The sequence below is a fragment of the Jaculus jaculus genome, chromosome 1 (genome assembly GCF_020740685.1).
Source record: "Jaculus jaculus isolate mJacJac1 chromosome 1, mJacJac1.mat.Y.cur, whole genome shotgun sequence".
Classification (NCBI taxonomy): domain Eukaryota; kingdom Metazoa; phylum Chordata; class Mammalia; order Rodentia; family Dipodidae; genus Jaculus; species Jaculus jaculus.
This window is the reverse complement of record NC_059102.1, coordinates 305147836-305173779: the sequence shown is the minus strand read 5'-3', so window position 1 is coordinate 305173779 and position 25944 is coordinate 305147836. Positions and strand designations below refer to the sequence as shown.

At 39.1% G+C, this 25944-nt stretch overlaps 1 protein-coding gene and 1 pseudogene across 8 annotated transcripts in view; one reads left to right on the top strand and one right to left on the bottom strand.

Annotated features, from left to right (window-relative positions):
• Nucleotides 1-25944, top strand: part of Dnm3 (dynamin 3) — a 531619-nt gene that overhangs the window by 45842 nt on the left and 459833 nt on the right. The gene's annotated exons all lie outside the window — the stretch shown is intronic.
• On the bottom strand, nucleotides 6522-7000 carry LOC105944025 (annotated as a pseudogene).

Below are 25944 nucleotides of genomic sequence, written 5' to 3'. Positions count from 1 at the left end.
TTGACCATTTTACCTTTTTTGATCTGTTGTTTCCATACTGTAAGAGAAAAAGGAAGAACCAGACAGCCGTTAGGGAAATTTATAGATTACATCCAATCACTTCAGCTAGGTTAGTTATGTGTGGGGTTTTCTATTTTTATTTTTTGAGGTAGGGTCTCACTGTAGCTCAGGATAACCTAGAACTCACTCTGAAGCTCCAGGCTGGCCTCAAACTCACAGTGATCCTCCCACTTCAGGCTCCCTAGTGCTGGGATTAAAGGCATGCACCACCATGCCCGGCTTATGTGTATGGTTTTTAAGTTGCCACGAATTTTCTGTAGTATGTTCTTTTGAGTAAGATAAGCATGCCATTACTCCATGCCTATGTAGAATGAATTAAGGACAATTTTTTTCTTATTTAAAAAACTGACACTAACAAATGTACTTAATGTATGTCAATAAGATAATATTTTATTTTTCTCTGTAAACACTACTTAAAGAATATGAGCTAATTGTATACTTTCCTATATTTATATTAGAGAAATCACAATCAGAGAAAAAATTGCTTTGCTATGTCATGTACTCCATGCTTTCATCCTGAAAGATAAGTTCTCTATTATCCATGCCACTCTAGTCACAGCATAGTTTTCTAAGGATTGTTGCCTAATGGCTATAGAGAGAAGCCGTTAGTGGGCAGCTAGTTCAGATGTTCATGACTGTAGCAAAGGAGCATTGTGCATTAGAATGCTTGCCCTTGGAAATAGTAATGTCAATACATTGGTTTATTAAAAAGCTTGTATATGGAAGACAAACAGGGAAATAAGCTAAATGTCAAGCATTTGGCACAGCTCTAAGTAGATGGATCTGTAGCCTATAAACCTGATGGTGAAGAGGCGTGTTTGTTGCCAAGGAGCAACTTTACACTGTGAAGTAAACAGAGCAAGTTACAAAACAATATGTAGAGTGTGGCAATATTTTATGAAAAAACATGTGGCTAAAATGTCTGTAAAAGTCTAAGTTAGCAAGTTAATGCTGATAGTTGATGGGTAGTATAATTACAGTTTACTTTATAAAAATTTTTCATTGATAATTTTCATATATGTGTAATGTGTTTTGATCCTATTTTCCTCTCTTTTCCTTCTTTTGTCCCCCTTTCCTCATTCTCCCTTTATTGACTCTCTTCTTTCCAGCTATCTCACTTTTACTTTGATGGTCTTTTTTCATCCTTTCCTGTCATCCATGACTAAATGTGGTTGGTCCCAATGTTATGCAGGGCCTTTACAGGTGATAACACTTTCTGTGAGGTCATAAATGCAATGGCCACCGAATGTCTGCAAGGTGGCATTTCAAAACAACCTGTCCCATCCTCTGATTTACATTCTTTCCACCACTTTTTCCATAATGCACCCCTAACCTTGGAGGGTGTGCTATAGATGTCTCATTCAGTGCTGAGCACTCAATAGTAACTTACTTTTGGCACTTGGATGAGTTTTGAGTCTACCAGCAGTCACTGCTATAAGCAGAAAACAGACAAACCAAGAACCCAAATAACCTTCTATGGCTGAACATGAGTACTCACCTATGGGTGCAAACACAAATATTTAGAAGGAAATTTGAAGGACACGACATATCCATTTAGCCAAATAATAGTGTTAGTTTCTTCCCTAGGGTCTATTGTCTTCCCAGCCATAGGCTTTTGATTAGGTTTTTAGTACCAGACATGAATTCTTACCCATGAAGTGAACTTCAAATCTAATCAGAGAGCAATTGGTTACCCACATAATAGTCTTACTACTATTGTGCCAGTGGTCACATCTTGCCTGGCTTGTCAATTGTGAAGCTCACTGGGTCTACTGCTGCCAAAGGATGCTGAAGACTTCAATCCTCCAGCAGCCTGTATAGCACTGTGCAGCACAATGACAGCTAGCTATCAGGGAAGGGGCCTTCCAGGTCATTTCTACCTTGATATTTGTGTTTGGCAACCAAAATATGTGATATCTTCAGGGCTGGAGAGAGATGGCTTAGAGCTTGAGGTGCTTTCCTGAAGACTCAAAGGACCCAGGTTTGATTTCCCAGTACCCACATAAGCCAGATGCACAAGGTGTCACAAGTGTATAGGGTTCATTTGCAGTGGCTAGAGGCCCTGGTGCACCCATTCTCTCTCCCTCTCTCTCTCAAATAAATAAAATATTCTTTAAAAATGTGACATCTTCAGTAGTAGGGTTTTACCATCATCTAGTTTTCACTAAGAATCTTGGCAATAGCCTGTGTTGTTTAGAGGGGCCTCAGGAGCTTTCCTTACCAACAACTCACTGGAAGGATCTCACTATTCCTAACACTAGGATTTCCCTATAATGACCTCAATCTCTGGCTCCTGGGTGCAGCACTATCCAACCCTGCAGGGCACTTCTGCCCAGTTTTTTTTTTTTTTTTTTGTCTGAGATAGGGTCTCACTCTAGCTCAGGCTGACCTGGAATTCACTATGGAGTCTAAGGGTGGCCTTGAACTCATGGCAATTATCCTACCTCTGCCTCCCAAGTACTGGGATTAAAGGCGTGTACCACCTCGCCTGGCTCAAGTTATACTTTTGTAAAAAATTTTGTTCATTCTTTTTTATTTGAGAGTGACAGAGAGAGAGAAAGAGGGAGAGAGAGAGAGAGAGAGAGAGAGAGAGAGAGAGAGAGAGAGAGAGAAAGAGAGAGAATGGATGCACCAGGGCTTCCAGCTACTGCAAACAAACTCCAGACGTGTACACCCCCTTGTGCATCTGGCTAACTTGGGTTCTGGGGAACTGAGCCTTGAACTGGGGTTCGTAGGTTTCACAGGCAAGTGCTTAACTGCTAAGCCATCTCTCCAGCCCTCAAATTATACTTTTTAATTAGCTACCAAAGAAGTAGGTTTCCAAATGGCCTTTTCATAACAACTTTACTTTTAGTAAACCTTCTCCCATACTCACCTCTTTTCCATCCTCTCTTGACCAGAAGTAAACCTTTCCACCTCTAGTAGTCTCTCTATCTACATATCTACTATCTCCTCTACTGAAGCAACCCCTCCCCCAAGGCTCCTTTCTAGCTTTCTAGTCTCTGCTGACTCTCCAACTTACATACAAATCTAAAAATTTGAAGCTCGGATCCATATGTGAGAGAGAACATGTGGTATCTGTCTTTCTGAGCCTGTATTACCTCACTTAGTTTAACATTTTCCAGATCTGCCAATTTTCCTGCTGATTTTATTTTTCCTACTGCTGTGTAGAATTCCATTGTGTATATTTACCACATGCATCTTCATCATCCATTCATTGGTTGATGGGCATCTAGGCTGGTTTCATTTCCTAGCTATTGTGAACAGAGCAGCAATAAACATGGGTGAACAAGTATCTTTATAGTAAAGTATGGAGTCCTTGGGGTATATTGCCCTAAGGAGTAGTACAGCTAGGTCATGAAACAGGTCTATTTTTAACTGTCTGAGAAAGCTCCACACTGATTCCCATAATGGCTGCACCAATTTTCATTTCAACAAATAATAAATAAGGGTTCCACTTTCCCCACAGTATATTTTTTCTTTAGTACTTTATTATAAGAATATGTTGCATATTTTCTCTGTAAGCTTTATAAATCATGAGATATATCCAAAACACATTGTAAAGTATGAATAAATAGTAAATCAAAATGATAACATTTATTAAAACCCCCAATTAAAAACCTATGAGTTTAAAAAATTTTTTTCTGCTGAATTTGAGTATATATCTGTTGTAAACTTACCTTATTTTATGGGCAGTTTATTTTGAAGTAGTTTTAGTTGTGAATAATGTTCAACTTGTTGGTACCTACCCAAATATCAGGGCCTAAAAATAGTTATTTAGTTTTATGGAGGTAGTTGTGATACCACCCTGTGATTTTCTTCTTTGTGTAATAATAAAATTATCATCACGGGCTGGAGAGATGGCTTAACGGTTAAGTGCTTGCCTGTGAAGCCTAAGGACCCTGGTTCGAGGCTCGGTTCCCCAGGTCCCACGTTAGCCAGATGCACAAGGGGGCACACGCGTCTAGAGTTCATTTGCAGAGGCTGGAAGCCCTGGCGCGCCCATTTCTCTCTCTCCCTCTATCTGTCTTTCTCTCTATGTCTGTCGCTCTCAAATAAATAAATAACTAAAAATTAAAAAAAATTATCATCACATTGTATTGATCTATTTGTCATTTCATTTAATTCTGTATGAAAAGTTTGGTTTAACAAACCAGCCACAAATAACCATTTGTGATGGATGTAATTAATTCTTTAATTTTTAAAAAAACTATTTGCAAGGAGAGGGGCTGGAGAGATGGCTTAGTGATTAAGGCACTTGCCTGCAAAGCCTAAGGATCTGGATTTGATTTCCCAATATCCATGTAAGCCAGTTGCACAAGTGTGCTGTGCCTGAAGTTCATTTGCAGTAGCTGGAGGCCCTGGCACACCCATTTTCAATCTCTTTATCTGCCTCTTCCTCTCTCTCTCTCAAATACATAAAATATTTGCAAGGAGGGGGAGAGGGAGAGAGGGCGGGAGGGGGAAGAGAGAGAGGAAGAAGGGAGAGGGAAGGGAGGGAGAAACATGGGCATGCCAGGGCCTCTGGCTGCTGCAAACAAACTCCAGACACATGTGCCATTGTCTGCAGCTGGTTTTACATGGGTACTAGGGAATCAGACCCATGTCATTAGGCTTTGCAGGCAAGTGTCTAATCTGCTGAGTCATCTCTCCAGCCCCAATTAATTCTTAATAATGTACCTTTTTGAGAATATTTTTAAAATTCTTTAATATTATCATGATTTTGAATATGTACTAAATGTAACATGTAATATCCTTAAGATGTCTCTTCTTTCAGAAAATTGAAATTTTGAGGAGAATTCTGCTTAGTTTTTTGTTTATTTGTTTTTGAAATTAGACCTAGAGCCTGAAGTGTATGATTACTGGCAGTTATATTCGGGCAAATTTATGTGAATGGAACATGTCACTTGAGATGATAAAAGAACTCCAAGTGGAGGCCAGGCTGAACCAAAAGTGGCCCTGTCCAGCCAGGGCCAGACTGCTGGGGAGTCAGGATGAAGTCATGGGTAAAATATTATTCTGGGTTTTCTGCTGAACAGCAGACTTCACCATGCACTCTGGAAATACAGATGCCAGCACATAGAGAACCTGCCTCTGTTGGTTGCAAGGACCCTTTGCCTCCAGTGGCTGCCAACTGAGAGATTCCAGCTTTAGCTAAGACATATTTTAGCAGAACAGGGTTCATGGAGGTCTCTGATCTCTTCCCTTGGTCTCTTTTAGCAGGGTTTTTTTTATCATTCCATAACATTTTCAGAGCCAACTTAAAAAATACATTTTAAAATAGTACATTTACAATAGTCCTTGGAAACTTTTTAAGATAGAAGTTTATCAGATGTGGAATTAATTTTTTTGTAATTAAAAAACATTTATTTATTTGAGAGCAAGTGGCAGAGAGAAAGAGGCAGAAAGAGAGAGAATGGGTGCACCAGGGTCTCCAGCCACTGCAAATGAATTCCAGACACATGTGCTACCTTGTGCATCTCACTAACGTGGTTCCTGTGGAATTGAACCAGGATCCTTTGGCTTTGCAGGCAAGTGCCTTAACCATTAAGACACCTCTCCAGCCCATAAAATTATTATTTTTGACTTTATTTTGAGATACTTTTAAACTTACAGTAGATTCACAAGAAAGTATTTAAAAAACCCTGGTTTGTTGGCCTGGCGTGGTGGCACAAACCTTTAATCCCAGTACAGAGGTAGTAGGATGACTGTGAGTTCAAGGCCACTCCAAGACTACCTAGTGAATTCCAGGTCAGCCTGGGCTAGGGTGAGAGCCTACCTCAAAAAACAACGAACATGGCTGGAGAGATGGCTTAGTGGTTAAGCGCTTGCCTGTGAAGCCTAAGGACCCCGGTTCGAGGCTCGGTTCCCCAGGTCCCATGTTAGCCAGATGCACAAGGGGGCGCACGTGTCTGGAGTTCGTTTGCAGAGGCTGGAAGCCCTGGCGCGCCCATTCTCTCTCTCTCCCTCTATCTGTCTTTCTCTCTGTGTCTGTCGCTCTCAAATAAATAAATAAATAAATCAAAATTAAAAAAAATTATTTATTTAAAAAGAAAAACAACAACGAACAAACCAACCAACCAAAAGCAACCTGGTTTACTATATTTGCTTTGTCATTCCATCTCTATCCCTCTTGTTTCCTCTTCCCACACACCATTTGAAGATTAGTAATAATATCCTAGCCATTTATTACTAAAGATATCAACATCCATTCCCAGGAACAAGGATATCCTCATATTTAAAGCATATATATTCATGCATGTTCAAAATTTGCTGTTTGGGGGGCGGTTAGAGGGTAGGAGGTTTTATCTTTTGGTAGATCTCAGTCATTATAAATATTGCTGCACTGTTAATTAAAAAAATGTATGCTTCTCAGTAAAGTATTTTAAAAATATTCCAAAGATGAGTTGGCCGAGGTCCCAGCTCAAGTATCTCCAAATACATTGTTGTCCATTCCTTGATCATTCCCTGTATAATTTCTTGGTGGTTTTCTGGATCAACGCTATTCTCTGTTTATGAACTTCTGTGGTGCAAGCTTTTTTGTAGGGTCAGATCTTTTCAGACCCTGGGATCCACATGTTCCACTGATACTCAAGATGTAACTGGGCATTTTTCACCTCTAAGGTGTTGGACTTGCAATGTTGAGCAAGGCGGCAGGCTGCTGTCACCATGCTGTCAATAAAGTCATCAATGATCTGCAGCAGTGTCTCCTCCACATCTTCGTCCGACTGCTCACTTCTCTTACTGAGTCCTGAAATTTCCTCTTGATTAATACCTGATTATTTTCAGGGTTAAGGCGACTTCCTGTCCCAGGAGTGTCTGATATCTTTACCATTGTCGTACTATTGGCCATGGAACCTTGTGGGGGTGTGGCTGGTTCTGGTTTTATGGATGAGAAATTGGACAGGCTGATTAGAGCTGAGGGGTAAGACTGGTTCATAATTTGCTGAACTTCGGGTTCAACTCATAGAGCTTATCTTTCATTTTGGAGCTGAGAGGACCAAGGCAAATCAAAGGCAGCAGCGTCTATCACCCCTGTAGGTGGATACTGCCCCTGAGAAGCCTGAGTCTCAGCAGCCAGTCCAACTGCCAGAATTTGCCTTTATCCCAAGAATAAGTACCTTAGATCATGAAAATATTTAATAAACATTAATATGGATCATGTTACCCAAGGAAACTGTTGACATTTGGAAATACTTCTGTTTTTCTATAAATACACTTTTATATAATTAAGTTTATTTTGTAAATACATTTAGTATATTTAAGTGTTCTTTGAGAGCATATTTGTTTATTTATTTGAGAGTAATAGACAGATAGAGAAAGAGGGAGGGGGGAGGGAGAGAATGGGTATATCAGGGTCTCCAGCCACTGAAATTGAACTCCAGATACATGTGCTACCTTGTACCTCTGGCTTACGTGGGTCCTGGGGAATCAAGCCTCAAACCACGGTCCTTAGGCTTCACAGGCAAGCGCTTAACCACTAAGCCATCTCTCCAGCCCCCGACAGCATATTTTTTATAGGTTTCCAATATTTCTTATCATAGACTATCATAACTCTTATTGTAAAACATCTATTTTTTTCTACCAAAAATGAAAGTATCGAGCTGGAGAGATGGCTTAGTGGTTAAGCGCTTGCCTGTGAAGCCTAAGGACCCTGGTTCGAGGCTCGATTCCCCAGGACCCACGTTAGCGAGATGCACAAGGGGGCGCACGTGTCTGGAGTCCGTTTGCAGTGGCTGGAGGCCCTGGCATGCCCATTCTCTCTCTCTATCTGCCTCTTTCTTTCTCTGTCACTCTCAAATAAATAAATAAAAATAATTTTAAAAAATGAAAGTATCACAGTGATTACCTTTAGTATATAATGTACCTTTTGATTCCTTCTTTTTCTCAAAATTATGTATTTAGTGTATTTAAACACATTAACAACTTTTCATGGTAGACGTAAATAAACCAGTAATTAAAGTTTTGGGGTGTGAGTGTGTTGGTGCATAAGTGAAAGGCATTTCTCAGCCTGGCTTTATTTATTTATTTATTAAAGCACATATGGCCATATTCTCATCTAGTTATAGTCCTTCCCCAACCCCCATTCCAGTGAGGTACAAGTGCGGCTTCTGGAACCTCTGGTAGGTCAGGGTTTCTGTCCTCTGGCGATGCTGTCCTGCTCATTGTGCCTGTGCTTCTGTCATGCTAGTTACTTACAGTCAAGTGCATACAAGTGTCACACAGGTTCCTGTAAGACCTTGAGTTCTGTGTACATTAGAATTGCTTGCCCTATGATGACCAGCTCCAAATTGTAGCGTCTTAGGGCAACAGCTATTAACTTGATTCATGATTCTGTGGAGTTGGCAGTTTGGGCTTGACTCGGCAGGGCTCAGCTGATTTCTGCTGGAAGTCACTCACATGGACAGCTGCTGGATCAGCTGGGGTGCCCAATTGACAGGGTCACCTCAGCTATACTCTTACTGACTCTCGTATTTTAACAGGCTAGCTCAGACTTGTTCACATGATGTCAACAGAATTTCCAAGAGGGCAAATTCTCTAACATACAAGAACTCCTGATATATTTGCTTCTCACACACTTTCCACAACAACTCATGGCTCACTGGATGATAAAGCAGAAGCAAATCAGATAGTTTAATGCAGGGTCAGCACCAGAGGGCTCTGCTAAAGGATCTGGCTACAAAGGTGAGTGAACAAATGGGGCCATTTTGGCAATTAATTTGCTGCATGTGAGTTGATGTCAGGGTTAGATCTTACCCATTTACTTATTCTAGCTCTTCTTATGGTATTTAACACAGACTGGTGGTTGGGCAGTGTTGACTGTTGTATCTCTGCAGTCATCTGACCACTTGAGCATTCCCTCTCCCCAGACTTGGGTAATCTTTAGGGCAGGGTAAACAGCTATGAGGGAATGCTGTTTGGGTGCTGAGTGGAAAGATACTTTGTTGCTTCCTATTGATGTCTAGAGAGAGACAGTTAAAATATAATAAGATTGTTTGGAATCCTAGTAACATTAAAAAATATTTTATTGAGAGAGAGAGAGAGAGAGAGAGAGAGAGAGAGAAAGAGAGAGAGGTATGCAGGTAGAAAGAAAGAGAGAAATGTGTGCATGAGGGCCTTTAGCCACTGCAGACTAACTCCAGTTACATGCATCCCCTTGTGCACCTGGCTTATGTGGATCCTGGGGAACGGAACCAGGTTCCTTAGGCTTTGCAGACAAACACCTTAACTGCTAAGCCATTGCCCCAGCCCCTAGTAACATTTTTTAATCTAGGCAGTGACATGTTATGTTGCAGTCAGGTTCATGTTGCTGGCAGAAAACACCAGACTAAGAGCCATTTGTGGAAGGAAAGAGTTTGAAGGGAAACTCCATGATGGCATGAGAAAATGCTAGCATGAGCAGAGGGTGGACATCATCTCCTGGCCATCATCAGGTGGACAATAACAGCAGAAGAGTGGGCCCAACACTGGCAAGGGAAAGCTGGCCTTAACACCCATAAGCCTGCCCCCAACAATATGGTACCTCCAGGGGGTTAAAAGTACCAAATTGCCACCAGCTTGGAAGCTACAATTAAGAACACATAAGTTTATGGGGGAACACATGAATCAACCTACCACAATGTATTATTTCTACCTCTGCTTCCTGATTTAAGGCATGTACCCCCATGCGTGGTCCTAATGTTCTTTTTATTTTTTTTATTTTTATTTTTATTTTATTCTGTGGACAAATGGAGAGAACATTCAGTTGTGTTTGGTTACAGTCAAATGCCTCTGAAATACTTTGAAATTTCATATGACCAGGATGAGTTTCACCTTTGGGCCTCTGAGCATTTAAAAAAAAATGTTTTTTAATCATTTAATTTATTTATCAGATACAGAAGGAGAGAGAGAGAGAGAGAGAGAGAGAGAGAGAGAGAGAGAGAGAGAGAGAGAGAAAGAGAGAGAATGGGCATGCCAGGGCTTCTAGCCACTGCAAATGAACTCCAGATGCATGTGCCACTGTGTGCATCTGGCTAACGTGGGACCTGGAAAATTGAACCTGGGTCCTTAGGCTTTGCAAGCAAGTGCCTTAACCACTAAGCCATCTCTTCAGCCCCCTCTGAGCACTTTAGAATGCTTCACTTTATCTTTCTTCTGGCTGCACTCATTTTTGTGTGGCTAGGTACTGGGGGATTGTTGCAATCTGTTTTGCATTACTGGTAGAAATCACCCAACTAAGAGCAGCTTGTGGGAAAAAAAGGGTTATTTTGGCTTACAGGCTCAAGGCGGAAGCTCCATGATGTCAGGGAACAAGATGGTATGAGCAGAGGGTGGACATCACCCCCTGGCTAACATAAGTTGAACCATAGCAGCAGGCATGTGTGCCAAACACTAGCAAAGGGGGAGCTGGCTATAACACCCCTAAACCCACCCCCAACAATACACTGCTTCCAGGAACCATTAATTCCAAAATCTTCATCAGCTGGGAACCTATCATTCAGAACACCTAAGTTTATGGGGGACATCTGAATCAAACCACAACAGGGATCAAGCTTGTACCAGGATGAGGGGTTGGTCAAATGTGTCCACTTAGAGTTCAAACCCCTCCCAAACCATGTTCCAAGTAACTTGAACCCAACAGTTATTTGCATAAATGAGCTCTGAGGACCAGGGCGGGCCTCTTTGTTTTTCTCTTAAAGGTCTACGCCACAAGTGTGCGCCCTTCTAGGCCTAGAGAGTGACCAATGGACAGTTGATGCACATGAGGGCAGCTAGGAAAGGAGTGGAGCATAGACTTTGGGGCAGAGGACCCATGGCCTTGCTCTAGAGCCCCTGAAAGTACAGGGTGGAACTGAGACGAGGATGATATGCCAACAGATAGATCAGAAGCCAAGATCACTTTGCCCTGGACTGCAAAGGTCGACAGTAGTTTGCACATGATTCTCACAGGCTACTTGGTGGTACTGGAATCTTCTATAGGAACAATGGCCAGATCTGTTTCCACTTGAATTCTGGGTGTTTTGCTAAAAGGCAGAATGACTTGTGGAATGTGAGGAGCCAAAAACTACTGAATATATATTTATCTCAATACATTTTAGGATAGTAGTAGATTTTGTTCCCCCCTTTTGTGAGATTATGAGTGTTTATTCTTGCTAATGTAAGGCCAAAAATTGTGCTTGTAAACTCTTTTAAGAAACTTGTCAAGTCATTAAGGTCTCCATAAACAGTATCACTTTTTTTTTTTTTTTTTTTGAGATAGGACCCCTTTCTAGCCCAAGCTGACCTGGCATTCACTATGTAGTCTGAGGCTGGCCTCAGACTCACAGTGATCCTTCTACCTCTGCCTCCTGAGTGCTTGGATTGAAGGCATGTGCCACCATGCCTGGCTTGCAGTGTTATCTTTGATATGGAGTCTTTATGATATGTCTGCAAATGCTTAGAGACAGTAAATCTATTCAGTAACAGGTTCACATGGCTTTAGTGCTTATCTACAAATCAGGTGGTAATTTAATGAGTACATAGCAACAGGGTATAATAATAGAAGTTGACAATAAGGTATTTCAAGTAATTTTAAATTCGGATGGTAATTTTGAAGGCAAACTGTTGAAAGATGCATTTGATAGGCTGTGGAATTACTGTGGCTAAAACATATTTTAGCAATTCTTTTCTTGCCTCTCTTGCCACTTCTTTTTTTTTTTTTTAAATTAAGTATATACTTTGTACACATCATGTGTTGGTAGCATCCTTTCCCTTCTCCTGCCCCATTCTACTGAGGGCCTTCCTCAGTGGGATTGCTGGAATTCCCCATGGGATTGTGGGTTATGAGTTGTGAAAGCAGCAATCAGCCATTGTTGGGGGGAAGGCAATCAATGCCTCTGGATATGGCCTCCCACCCTGTGGCTCTTACAATCTTTCCATCTTCTCTTCTGCAAAATTCCCTGAGATGTTGTGTATGTGTTTTAAGGATACTTTAGTTTTGAGCTCTCAGAAGCTTCTGGATTTCTGCTTTGGTATGTGTTGAGCATCCTCAGAGTCTGTCTCCTTCACCCAGGTGCCACTTCTTTTCAAATATTTGGCTGTCATTGTTAGCCTAGTAAATTCCCTTTGCCTTTGTTATTTCTGTTACATTTATAGTAATAATGAATGATCTAGGAATCTTTAACAGAAGAGTTAGAATTAGAGCTTGTTTGTTGGCTGTGGCTTGAATTTGGAATAAAGAAGGGTAAAACTATAAGTCATGTTTTAAGTCAAAAAGTCATTAGTAATGAACATGTGTCTAGTAATTTCTTTAAAAGGCTTTTGATTAATGATTAAGCTATAAATATTACTTCAGATGTATGCAGCTCAATTGAAGTGGATCTTTTTCTGCAAGCTAGCACAGAGTGATCTTTATTTTTCTGAGATGAATATTTGAAAGTCATTGTACATCTCCTTTCTAGAAGGTTATTTCCCTTTGGTTCTTGCAGAGCTATATTTAATTGTGATGTGATTGATTGGATGCTAACTTGATTATTAAATATGAAGGCAGAAGAAGGCAGGTTTACCAGGCAATTTAATTTCCAGAGATGCTGTTGCTAAAAGGGGAAACCCAATTGTTTGTGGGTTGTGGCCAGGGAACTTCTTATTATATTTAGGCCAACATTTTCTGGTCTTATTCATAGACTCACAGTATAGTGAGATTAAAAAAAAAAGCTTAAACATGACCTTTATCTATTACCCTTATTTAAAAAGAGTGAAATAAGTGGAAGATCTCTGATCTAAGTTTACACAGTAGTCAGTGGTTGGGAGGGACCAGAAGCCAAGATTATAGTTCTGAGCTAATGAGCATTCTATTATTTTTGTTATTTTTTATGGCATTTCATTTTTGTTTTCATTCCATTTTTAAGAGTAGTCTCTTTTTAATGTTTAGATTAAGAGTTTAGGGCATTAACTATAAAGCTGGTTCTTGGCATATTTATAGGATTTTGCTGATTTTTTGCTAGAATATCTTAGAGCACAAAATTATCTCTTTATTATGGATCTTTTATGATTTATAAAAACCTTAGAAGGGAGTCTGGAGAGATGGATCAGCCATTAAATGTGCTTGTTTACAAAGCCTGATGGCCCACATTCAAGTTCCCATTACTCACATAAAGCCAGATGCACAAAGTGGCACATGATCTGAAATTTGTTGCCAGTGGCAAGAAGCTGTGGTGGCCAATACTCACTGCTTCTCTGTGTCTGCTTTTTATGTCTTATAAATAAATACCTTTAAAAGTAAATGAAACAACAATTGATTTTCCTTTTGTTTTATTTACTTTTTTGGCGGTTGGAACAGGGGTAGGGTCTTGCTCTGTCCCAGGCTGGCCTTGAACTCACAAAAACCTCTGCCTTCAGAGTACTGGGATTAAAGGTATGCATCACCACACCTAGCTTTATTCACTTTTAAAACAGGTGATTATTCACTTGGTTCAAGTAAGCCTTTCTTGTGTTTTAATTTTTTTTTTTGGTTTTTCAAGGTAGGATCTCACTCTAGCCCAGGTTCACCTGGAATTCACTATGGAGTCTCAGGGTGGCCTCAAACTCATGGCAATCCTCCTACTTCTGCTTCCTGAGTACTGGGATTAAAGGCGTGCACCACCATGCCCGGCATGTTTGAACATTTTAAAAATAATTAGGAAACAAATTTGTACAATCTGCTTAGGTACAAATGTGCATATATACCTGTCAGTATTGGAAAATAAATTGTATAACCACATTCTAGAATTGTTTTAATGCATAACCTAATCTGTAGTTTCCGCATTTTCCTTTTCTCAATACAGAGGTATAGCACTTTCAAGATATGCAGGTCCTCTAGATGCAAGCCAAATTCTTGAAGGTCAGAATGGGTTATGATTCTATTATTCTTGCATTGACCAGGCTGTCTTTTCAGGCTCAGATGGCCACAAATCTCAGGGATATATGCTAAAAACAGAGCACAATTAGGAGTAAGATCATGGTGAAGTGAAATTCAATCTCTGCTAGAGATTGGGGAAATAGTGTCATTTTGATAGAGAACAAATTCTATTTACAGCAATTATAAACATTTAGAAGCTTTCCTGATATAGCTTCTGAAGCTGGCACAGAGTAGGAAGTGATGGTGATGGAGCATCTTGCATCCTGATGTCAGCTGGAAGTCTGATTCTGCCCAAAGAAGAGGAGGGTGCTGAAAGAGGTCCCAACTTCCATTCGTTTGACCTCCTCACCTTGAGTAAATTATTTAGTTATTTTTAGCCTTGGGCTAATAATGCTTGTCTTTCCAAACTTCTAATATTCCTGTGGAATCAAATGTAGTAATACAACAGGGCTGTAAATATGCCACTTAGTGTATAGTCCACCTGATATATTCTTGTCCTATGACACCTTCAATGACAAGTTAGAGAAACATAAGTTTATATATTTTATGACTGATGAAGATACCTTAGTAAAATGAGCTTTGGAGGAATTCTGGAAAAAACTAATTATATTACAGTATATATTACCAAGACAAGGCAGTCCTGGACATTATTCCTTTAAAAGCACATTGTAAGAAATTTAGAAAAACAAGTAGATATTTTCATAGACTATAATTTGTGAGGATGATAGATAAAAATGAAAATATAGGCTGAATGTAATCAAAGTACATTATATGTAAGTAAGAAATGCTATAGTAAATCCCATTATTTTACAAATCAATATGAATCAATAAAACAGAATATCTGATGACTTACTTTTGAATGAACTAAAGAAGAAAGTCATATGAGAAAGGAGGCTTTTTTAATAAATCAGTGTATTCATTTTAAATGATTCTCTGAACATGAAGTATATGGAAGATGTACAAAATATCAAGGGGCTTACAAGTGAAAGCATGTAAGACCACTTATGTACAACTGAGTTTATGCCTTTTCAGTAGAATAATTGGCTTCAATTTATACATTTCATATAATGCATCTTAGAATCAGAAAAATAGCTAGCTACCTTCTCACTCTAACCAAAAAAGAACTTAATGGTTTCCAGAGGAAAGTGTCCAGAGGTTGAAACTTAGAATTAGCAAAGCTGATGGGAAGGTTAAGGCAAACAATTAACAACAGGCTAAAAATAAAGTGAAAAAAGGAGCTTTTCTAATTTCTAAAATTTTGTATTAAATTTCTTCCTAAAAGACAGAGGGAAGGAAGGCCATTGATTAGAGAGATCACAAAGGCCTACTTAAAATAATTCTTTATGGAAATATATTAGTAGGGACAGGCTAAAAATTCATCAGGGATAATTACAGAAGATGTCTGTTTCTAGTGACAGTATTTACTATGGATAATGTAGCTCCCATGATTGGGTGGATGTCTCAATGTGATGCAGTCTCATTCCCTTGCTCTGAGTGGGACTTTGAAGACAGATGTGCAGATTTACAGTGATGGTGGTGCTGAGAACTCAGGTAGGAGGAGAAATGGATGAAAAACTACAAGTGTACTAAACTCTGTTTTCCAAATCTTGTCTGGTTGTCACAGTAGAATCAGGGAATCAAACAATGGGTTTAGCTCTTCAGGGATGTATTCTCAAATGTATGGGGCCTGCCAATTAGAGGCCCAGGGGAAGGGAGAATACCTTAGGCACCTAGAACGAGCCCAGGAGTCACATTTCCTTAAATCTTAGCTTGTTAATTGCCCTGTAAGATGGATGTTAAAAATAATACCCATACTGAATCAGTTCTCTGGTTTTCTTTTAAGACTTGGCTTTTTAACGGTTTCTCAATCCTTGTAGGAAGCTCTCATTCTATAAATTTATATAGAAGTATCATTTCTGGCCAAGTAGAAAAAAAAAATGATTAGTTCATTTTCCTAGAAAACAACCAGATGCTTTCCTAGAGATAAAGCAACCAAATTTATGTGAGCTTGAGTTGGTGGCTTCCTGTGTAAAGTTGAGTTTAAATTATGAATGTAACAGAATGTATTTCAAAGTTGTATCTACTAGGTACTCACTGACTCACTGAACAAAAGGAATTCTTATGGTATTTGGCATGTCATTTCAATTAACTTATAAGCAACTTTCACTCAGAAAAGATTTCATTAAATGGGTCATTTATTTTGGACTACTCTTACAAATGTGTTTGAAAATTATTAAGGTGATATAGCTATGGCAGTTTAGTAATAATAATATATGGGGACAGGAATCATATATTTTATTTTTTTGTCTAAATTATTGGAGACAAAGAACAATAGCAAAAAAGTAAACAGTCACCTACCCTGAGCTGAGGGACATAGCTCCTACATGTCATTCCTCAGAGTCTTTGAAGTTTTGGTCTTAAAACTAGTTGAAGGGTAAGAGGCTATGGAGGTGGTTCAGCGGGTGAGAGTGCATAGTGTATAAGCATGAGGGCCTGAGCGGGGTTAACCACCCTGACTTCAATTTCCTGACAGGCATGGCCACACACACCTATAACCCTAGCCTGTTGGGAGCACAGATCAGAGAATCTGTCTGTGCTTGCTGGCCAGCCAGTTTGCTGAAAATGGCAGTTCTGAGTATAGTCTTTTAAGGAAACGTGAATGAGGGAAAGAAAAAGTACATCAGATTTTCTCTGGCCAGTGTTTAAGTGCATATGCGGTATCCACATTTGCACACGCACACACACACCATATCCACACCACACACACATGCGTGCAATGAATCTGTATGCACACATGCATACATCCCCTCGCCATACACACCATATAAACTATACACATGAAAAAAAGTAGTTGGCTCCTAGGCTGGGGAGATGGTTCAATAAAGACAGGTGCAAAGTCTAAAATACCAACATACCTGTAGCAAAGGAAGGCAGTCAAGAGAACCATGAAGCTTGCAGGTTAGCTAGCTTCCCAGAGGCAAACAGAGAGCCTCAAAGACCTGTCACCTGTCTCAAAAAGTTGGAAGGAAAGGACCAACACACCAAAGTTGTCCTAACCATGGCATGCATGTACCACACACCCCTCACTTCATACACATGTACACACACAAATTTAAAAAATAGTTGTTCTCTTAAATTTTTACACATAGTCATCTTTGCCTTTCAATTTTACTTTATTTATTTATTTATTTATTTGAGAGCGACAGACACAGAGAGAAAGACAGATAGAGGGAGAGAGAGAGAATGGGCGCGCCAGGGCTTCCAGCCTCTGCAAATGAACTCCAGACGCGTGCGCCCCCTTGTGCATCTGGCTAACGTGGGACCTGGGGAACCGAGCCTCGAACCGGGGTCCTTAGGCTTCACAGGCAAGCGCTTAACTGCTAAGCCATCTCTCCAGCCCTCAATTTTACTTTTAAAAATATTTTTACTTATTTACTTGAGAGAAGGAGAGAAAGAGAGAGAGAGAGAGAAATAAAGAGAGAGAGAGAGAGAGAGAGCGCAAGACAGAGAGAGTGAGTATGGGCATACCAGGGCCTCTTGCCACTGCAAATGTGGGGACTGAGGAACTGAGTCTGCTCTATCAGGCTTTGCCAGTGAGCACCTTTACTCACTGAGCAATCTCTCCAGCTCGTGAACATGTGCATATGTTTTGAACACTTTGTAACTTGTCACTACAAGATGCTCCTATAACATCTTTAATATTTGTTGTCCTAGTTCTGGAATCGGCTATTTTTCCATCAAGCTCTGGTTGATATATATATATTATTAGAAACTAGGATCCTGGTGCTAGATATGCTCATTGCCACTGTGATCCAGTTACTTCTAGACCCTCTCAGCTGACAGTGCCATATATGTGCATACATGCATGCCTATAAGTTAGTTGTAACTGTTTGTATCTATGTGAAGATAATCATGAGCTTATATTGATACTGCTAACTCGAATCCTTTAACACATCTGTAGTTCTAGCTACCTCATTTTCCTTACCGGAGACATCCCATTCTAACACTAACAAGATTGGTACCTGTCAGCTATGGTTTATTAGCTTAATTATTTATTTCTATATACATATGTAAAGAACCAGAATTGCTAGCTCATACCTTCAACAGCAGTAGAGTAGTGTTGCCTTGCATCAGGTGAACTCCATTCCTTTCCCAAATTACCTAGATTACTCTTCTTTTATATTCACATTCCTTTGGTGAGATTGCTTCATGCATTAGTAATACTATTAGATTGTTTTTTGTTTTTTTTTCATATTATGCCTTCTGTTCTTGGATCCTTTGGTGCCCTTAATGATTTATTCATTTTTTTAAAAAAATTATATACATTAATGTATATGTTTGTACTCTAAAACTTTATGGAGTTTTGACAATGCATATTGTCATGGATTTACTATTATATTAAAATACCCCCCAATTAATAATTTAATATTTGGTTATTTTTGGTGAAAAAAATCTAACTATTTTGAACTGTTTTATAACTTGATGAATAAACCAATATATCAGTTTTTTACATACAACAACACTGGAAAGCTAAAACTTTTAAGTTTATATGTCTTATGATCTTACTTACATAGTTATATTTTACATACATAGTAAGCACTCTATCAAAAATTCCTGCAATTTTTCTGATAAAACAGTTATGTTAAATAGTCACATTCCTTCATCATCTCCAACTTATTTATATTTTCAAAGAGGAGTACATAACGATTCAAACTTGTTCTACTCAGTGTTAGAATTTTAGGCAGTATTACAGCAAATAAAAAATATGTAGGCTAGCACCCTCATATCAAAGAGAACATATAGTTTGTTTTTTCTGAGCATGAGTCACTTCACTGACTACCTAGCTTGTAATATTTCTCTCTCTCTGTCTCATCAGTCATCTAAATATATGTCAAATGTGGGTAACACCTACAAAGGTAGAATGGTAACCCAGATTGAGTATAAAGAGATGAGCTAGGGGGAAGGATGAAAGGAAACACATGACATGTAAGCAGAAGGGGAGAGGATATGGGGGATAGGAGAGTCAGTGAGGGGAGAAGGGAGTTGGGGATAGAGGCAGGGATGACAATCAAGAAAAATGCCAGAATGAATAAGCTCTAAATGTAAATCTCTGCATGCCCACTAAAAAAGTTTTAAAATAAAAAAAAAAGAAATGTGTAGGCAATATAGTGAAACTTGGCTTTCTAGGGCAAGCCTCCTTTAATTGTACTTTCAGAATTCCTTCTATTTCAGTTTTGAATCTCTTAACACCTTAGTTCTTTTTGGCTATCTTATAGAGATTCTCTTGCCAGTTAAGTCTTCTGTATAAAACAGGGTCATATGATTTCATCATCTTTTGCCTATGTGACATTGTACTAGGGTTAGAATTCAAAATTCACTACCTTGGATCTTGATCTCAAGATGGCTCTTTGGATGGTAAAAATGCTTTTGGGACCAGGGGTTGCTAAATTTTATGGACCTGTTATTTTTGTTGTTGTTGTTGATTTTTATTTACTTATTTGAGAGCGACAGACACAGAGAGAAAGAGGCAGATAGACAGAAAGGGAGAAAATGGGCACTCCAGGGCCTCCAGCCACTGCAAATGAACTCCAGATGCTTGTGCCTCCTTGTGCATCTGGCTAACGTGGGTCCTGGGGAATCGAGCCTCGAACTGGGGTCCTTAGGCTTCACAGGCAAGTGCTCATCCATTAAGCCATGTCTCCAGCCTTTTTTTTAAAAAATAGCAGTGACACAGGATAGTTGTGTGTTGATTTTGCTATTTTGGAACATTAAATATGAATAACTAAGCAAAGCTTCTGTCAGGTGGACTTTATTTTATCTTTTACAAGTACCTAATTACTTTAATATATTTATGGACTTTTTTGTAATTAGGACAGTTAATTTTCTTTTTTTTCTGATCCACTTTCATTTGAAGCCCTTTTTACTAGACAAGTTTAGCTATCATTCTATTCCACAAATGTCAGGGGTAGACCTTTAGCAAGTAGAACAAATGTCAGGGACTTGACAGTACTGAATAGTCATGTCTATCTTGTGTCAGCTTTCTGACTTTAAATGAAGAAAGTGCTGTGAAGAATTGCTTCTTGGGTAGATAACCTAGATAAGTACATGCTATGCTGTAGTGAATAGATGCCTGCTAAATAAGTGTTAAAAAATCAGTTTTCCCCCCCAAATCTCATTCATCACTGGTAAAATCGGATATAGCATGTGAATAGCATGAAGTTTTCTGAAGCAGTTCAAAGTTCTACCCCACTTTTGATTCTTTCCCTGCTCTGTCTCTAAGTCTGGATGTTTAATATTGTTCTATTCATGTTGCCTTGTGAAACCATTTAGACTAATTACAAACATATGACTAAATGTTTAAATCACTATTGACCAATTGCTTCTGTTTTCTAAGAGCTACCAAAACAGGACTAATATTCTAGGTTTGAGGTTTATTTTTCTCTTGATCAACACTTGCATTTGTCTAACATACTTTCTATTGAGTTTAATACTATACACTGTTTCTTATAAGAACTTCATTTCATGTTAACAATCTAACATTTTTCTATCTTATATATGAAAGTAAAAATGTGAAGTTTTCCCTGATTGGTCAGCAGTTAAATTTAACCTTTATTACCTCTCTTTGTTTTAGATTTTAGCTTAAAAAGAAAATTTTAAAAATAGTTACTTCTCATTCTCATTTTGAACTCACAAGCCTTACATCCAGTATCTCAAGATGTTATTTGCTAACCTTATGATTCTACATATCTTATAGAATCTCCTTTAGATCTATTAATTGAAATCATCAGAATGTAAGTAAAAATGAAAAATATTTGTGAAGGCCTAGAGATTTATAGAATTTAATTAGGAGATTACTATTTTATTTTAAAACCATCCTTCTTAAGGTTATGCATGAAGACTGTACTTTCAGGGATCATTTCTATAGTTCCTTAAAGTAGTACATGCTCACTAAAGCATATTTAGAAACATAACATATAAGGAAATGAAAATGAGCTATAATTCAGTCCTGGGCAAATTAATCACTTTTAACATTTTGGTATTAATTTCTATGGTATTCTGTTATATTTAATATATGAGTTAGAATGTATGTATGTATGTGTATGTGTATGTATATATATATATATATATATGTTTTTTGTATATGTTATATCCATCTATCTGTTATATATAGAGAGCTCATATACATTTAGGCCTGTTAACTTATTTTATTTTTTACAGAATTCACAGAGATTTTTTTTCTGTGAACTGTTCTGTTGCATCTTCTTTAATGATTACTTAGTGTTGTATTGGGTGATATAACCCCTTTCGTATGTTTACATTACTTCTGGTAATCATGGCATTTTAAGTGGCAGTTGGGCCTGTTTAGGGGAAAGAGGTGATGAGCAGCATTTGAAGGTAATGAGAGCTGGCAGGGCAGCAGAACTCTCTGAGCACTGGAAATCCATGCTCCCCATGGCCTTTCCCCCGGACATGTGCCTCACTGTGCAGGCCACAGCCTGCCTGTTCCCGCAGCTCTCCCAGTGGCAGACCCGCATCTGGTCTCCGTACTGTCAGCAGGACAGTGAGCTTCGTCTGCTTTGTCCAGCTTGGAGCTTGGGGTGCTTTCCACAGTGTTGCCACGTGATGGCTGGTGAGCGGCTGTACACGGGATCTGTGGGGCCCCGAGGAAGCTTTCTTGTGGGAAGCTGCAGTGTGGTGGTCAAGACAGAATCTGAGACTGTGCCTTTAGATTTCTTGTTTTTTCTTTTCTTTACTTTTTTTTTTTTTTCCTTCTCTGGAGAATCATAGGTCAGAAAGCCCTGATTTTGAAGCAGCAAAAAGGTGAATTGCATTTTCCTTTCCTTCCAGTGTCCTATTGTAGAACAGTAGTAGAAAAGTAAGCCCCCAGGGTCTGTGGCTACTCTGCAAGAGGGTTAATCACAGTGAAGTGTGAAATGAGAGTGGGGTGGGAATGTGAAAGCTTTCCTAGATGAAATGAAATCTGACTGAAGCAACAGACAGTAATACAGAGAGCAAGGAGCACCAAAATATGGGCAGTGTGTGTTGCTGAGGGTTTGTTTGTTCATTCATTTAAGAAAGCATCAACTGGGCACGGATGAGGGCCTGAGGGGGCCTGAGACCACACGAGTTTAAATCTCTAGAACTCAAGTAAACAGAAACAGCTGGGTGTGACCACATCTGCTGTAACCCCAGTTTCTTAGGGTAGTCGAGACCTAGGAGTCACTGGATCTCACACAGAAAAAAACTGGCAAGCTTGAGAATCACTCAGAGCCTGGACAGGCACAATGTGCATACATGACATGTATGCACATGCGAGGAAAAATACAAAAAAAAAAAAAAAAAAAAAGAAAGAAAAGAAAAGAAGAAGTAAGTGGCAGCCTGTGATATAGCAGGAATACTTTGAGTATTGAATTAGATAGACTGGGTGGAAAGATGAAGACAGCGTTGGGTCTGGGTAATAAGGGAGCTCAGCACTGGAACAACACCGTCCATGCTCAGTAGGGCAAGAATCTTTTTTTTTTTTGTGACGAGCTGACCCTGTACTTGAGTTGTGAAGGACAAGTGGGGCTGGGTGGGGGAAGTACGTGAGGTAGAGGAAGCTGTGTGTGCAAAGGCAAGGATACTAGGAAGGAGATGCAACATGCGGGCACTGTAGCATTCAGTGTACAGCAAAAGAAGAGAAGGCAAAGTGTTGGGAGGATTTCCAATAAGAAATTTCTGAGGACTTCACTTAGGACAGCAAGGAGCTGGAGAGAAAAATCCAGCATGATTCCCATTTGTTTACTTGATTGGCTGGTTGGTGGTGCTTGACATTTACAGCAAGTGAACAAAGAGAAACAGATTCAAAGATTCAGCCGAGCAATGGAGAATGTGGGATGTCTGTGATATGGTGATGATATAACTTGCCGCAGCTTGGAGCTCAGGAGAGAGACCAGGGCTTCAGGGAGTGGGTGGGGCAGCACATGTAGAGTTAGATGAAAGAAGAGGCAAGTGAAGAAAGACATTGAGCTGGGGAAGAGGCTGGGGACAAGCATCAGGAAGAGAGATAAGAAGAGAGAGACTGGCAATAGCAAGTTTTGGTTAAAGAGGTGAGACAAATTCTAGAAGTTTTTTTTTTTTTTCTTTAAAGAAATCTGTTTATTAGTGATTTTTTTGATGGTAAATTCTTGGGTGTAGTAGAGGGCTCATTTGAATTCTAGTAGCTATAGATGGGTTGGAGGTTAGGGAGACAATAGTTTAGGGATCATTTTTAGTGGTGCTCAATCATGGCATAAATAGAGAGGGGTGGTGGCAGGTGCAGAAGTGTATACAATAAGGACGGAGAGCTGGTGCATTTGTTTAGTTACTTTATTCCTCCAAGTTCAAAAGCAGGAACATTTTAATGAGAAGTACTGGAGAGAAAAGACTGAAAGTATAGGAGAGAGTCAAAATGTGAAAATGGCTGGAGGAAGGTGTCAGTCAGAGAGGAAGCACAAGCTAAGGGGATTCTGAGCACAGATGAATAATTACGTTCTTTCAAAGACCTCTCAGAGTGATGTTACCGCCACATACAAAGGTGCCGTATTTCTAAATGAGGCTTTAACTATGTCTGTGCATTTTTAATATGTTAGCCAAGGGCATGGTTCTAAGGACTTTTTGTGTTTTCAAAGCAAAAGTATAAGGTCTGAGCCTTCTGCTTTTCCCTTTCACTCAAGTCATTTCTTCTTTCTAGTCTAATAGTAAGTGTGTGTGTGTGTGTGTGTGTGTGTGTGTGTGTGTGTGTGGGCACGCGTGCATGTTTTTCATAATGGAAAAGAATTAACCTTAACATTCTTCTCTCTAGTTTAATAAGTGAGCTATACAATTTTTTTTTCTAATGGAAAAGAACTAACCTCCCTGTAAAATGGAGAGTAAAATTCACTAACATATCTCCCTTAAGTTATCACTAGTATGCTATTTTCTAACAGTGGAGATTTATTTTGGAGAAGTTGCACGTGTGAAGCAATTTCTTTGGAAGGGAATTCTTTGCTAGAGAAATTCAGTGACTAAAAAAATTCAGAATATAAGGCTCCAGTCCCAACTCTCTCACCAATGAAGTGTGGAAGAGGATGAATCCTTTAACTCTTTCTTGATTTTCTCTACTTTTAATAGGGAAGTATCAAGAACTATCATATTTAACTAACTCCTTTTCTGTCCATATTGTAAATATTAACTCCTTTATTATGCCTCCCTAATCTTGAACCATCCCCAGCTACTGAAATTCAGGTGAGCTCTCAACTTCACCTTGGAAATTGCCATCACTAAAATTACCAATGACCTTCCTATTTCTTTAAAAAAAAATCTAGAGCTTATCTCACTTCTTTAAGCAAAACAGAAAAGCACAAAGCACCATTATCCTTTAATTAATGATAATATTATATGTATATTATCAATGTTTTGAAATATATAGAGTTCACTTCGCAGAATGATAACATTATTGTAGCCACAATTCACCTGATTAGAACTGAGAAATCTGAGCATTATTTATCCCCTGGAATTCTGACAGTAAGAACATCATGTATTATGCCATTGCATTTTCACATCCTGCATTTTTTCCCATATAACTCAACAAGGCAGTGCCAAAAGAGAGGAAATGAATGAAATAGGAACTGATCTGAGAGGCTGTGGTAAAGTTCTTGTGATTGGTTACCATCAGATGAACAGCTCAAGGTGTTGTCCAAGGCGCATTCACTTCTACAAAGCTCTAACAGTCTGTATGCTTTACTAAGAGGAACTGCTGACTTGTGACAAAGAAGAGAGGTGTAGGTAAGGACAGGCACACTGACTCCAGGGGGAAGTGGCACCCAGAATGAAGACACCAAAAGAGGAATAGACAGGTCATAAGATGCTTCCAAAGGAAATGGTTGTGATGATGATAGTCCATCATTTGTGCAGGTTCCAGGCCCCTCTAATATACATTTAGGGCATCTCTGACTTGTAGTGTACTACAGCAATTGCTGTTTCAAGTGAAGATATACCAAGAAGTATTTCAAATACTTGGCATACTACATTTGAAGAATGTCAACAAGAGAATTCCAACTGCATTTTAAAGTTTTTTTTTTTTAATTTTTATTTATTTATTTATTTGAGAGCGGCAGACACAGAGAGAAAGACAGATAGAGGGAGAGAGAGAGAATGGGCGCGCCAGGGCTTCCAGCCTCTGCAAATGAACTCCAGACGCGTGCGCCCCCTTGTGCATCTGGCTAACGTGGGACCTGGGGAACCGAGCCTCGAACCGGGGTCCTTAGGCTTCACAGGCAAGCACTTAACCGCTAAGCCATCTCTCCAGCCCTAAAGTTTTTTATTAGATGATCTAGACATGTAGCTTGCATTTCTGTAGCACATTTATTTATTTATTTTCATTTTTTAGTCTGTCTTGCTCTGAGATGATAAGAAGGTTAGTAAATAGGTTTTCAAGTATAGCCAAGACTGTATTATAACTCTAGAAAACATTATTAACATTGGAATAGAAAATCATCATCTTTTTATTCTAGTGTTTCCTTTCCACATCTATAATTTAAATTGTAACCTATAGAAGATATAATTAAAAATCAAATGTGAGGGCTGGAGAGATGGTTTAGTGGTTAGGGCACTTGCCTGAAAAGCCTGAGGACCAAGGTTCAATTCCCCAGTACCCATGTAAGCCAGATGCACAAGGCGTTGCATGTGTCTGGTGTTTGTTTGTAGTGGATAGAGGCCCTAGCATGCTGATTCTCTCTCTCACTCTCAAATGACTAAATAAATAAAATGTTAAAAAATCAAATATGAAAGGCCCATTAGATTTCTTTTGCCAGTTAAAGGAGCCAGATATTTTCATTATTCTTTGGGATTTTCCACTGAGCATAACCAGACTTCTATAAAATGAATGTGAAAATGCTTGGGACTGAATCAAGGTAGTTTTGTTGACATTCAGGATTGATAACCCTTAATACATTCTAAGACCAAAAAACCCTCATATAAGAAATATTTTTTCTTTTATAAGCAAGAATCTGAAATCCAGGCAATGGCTT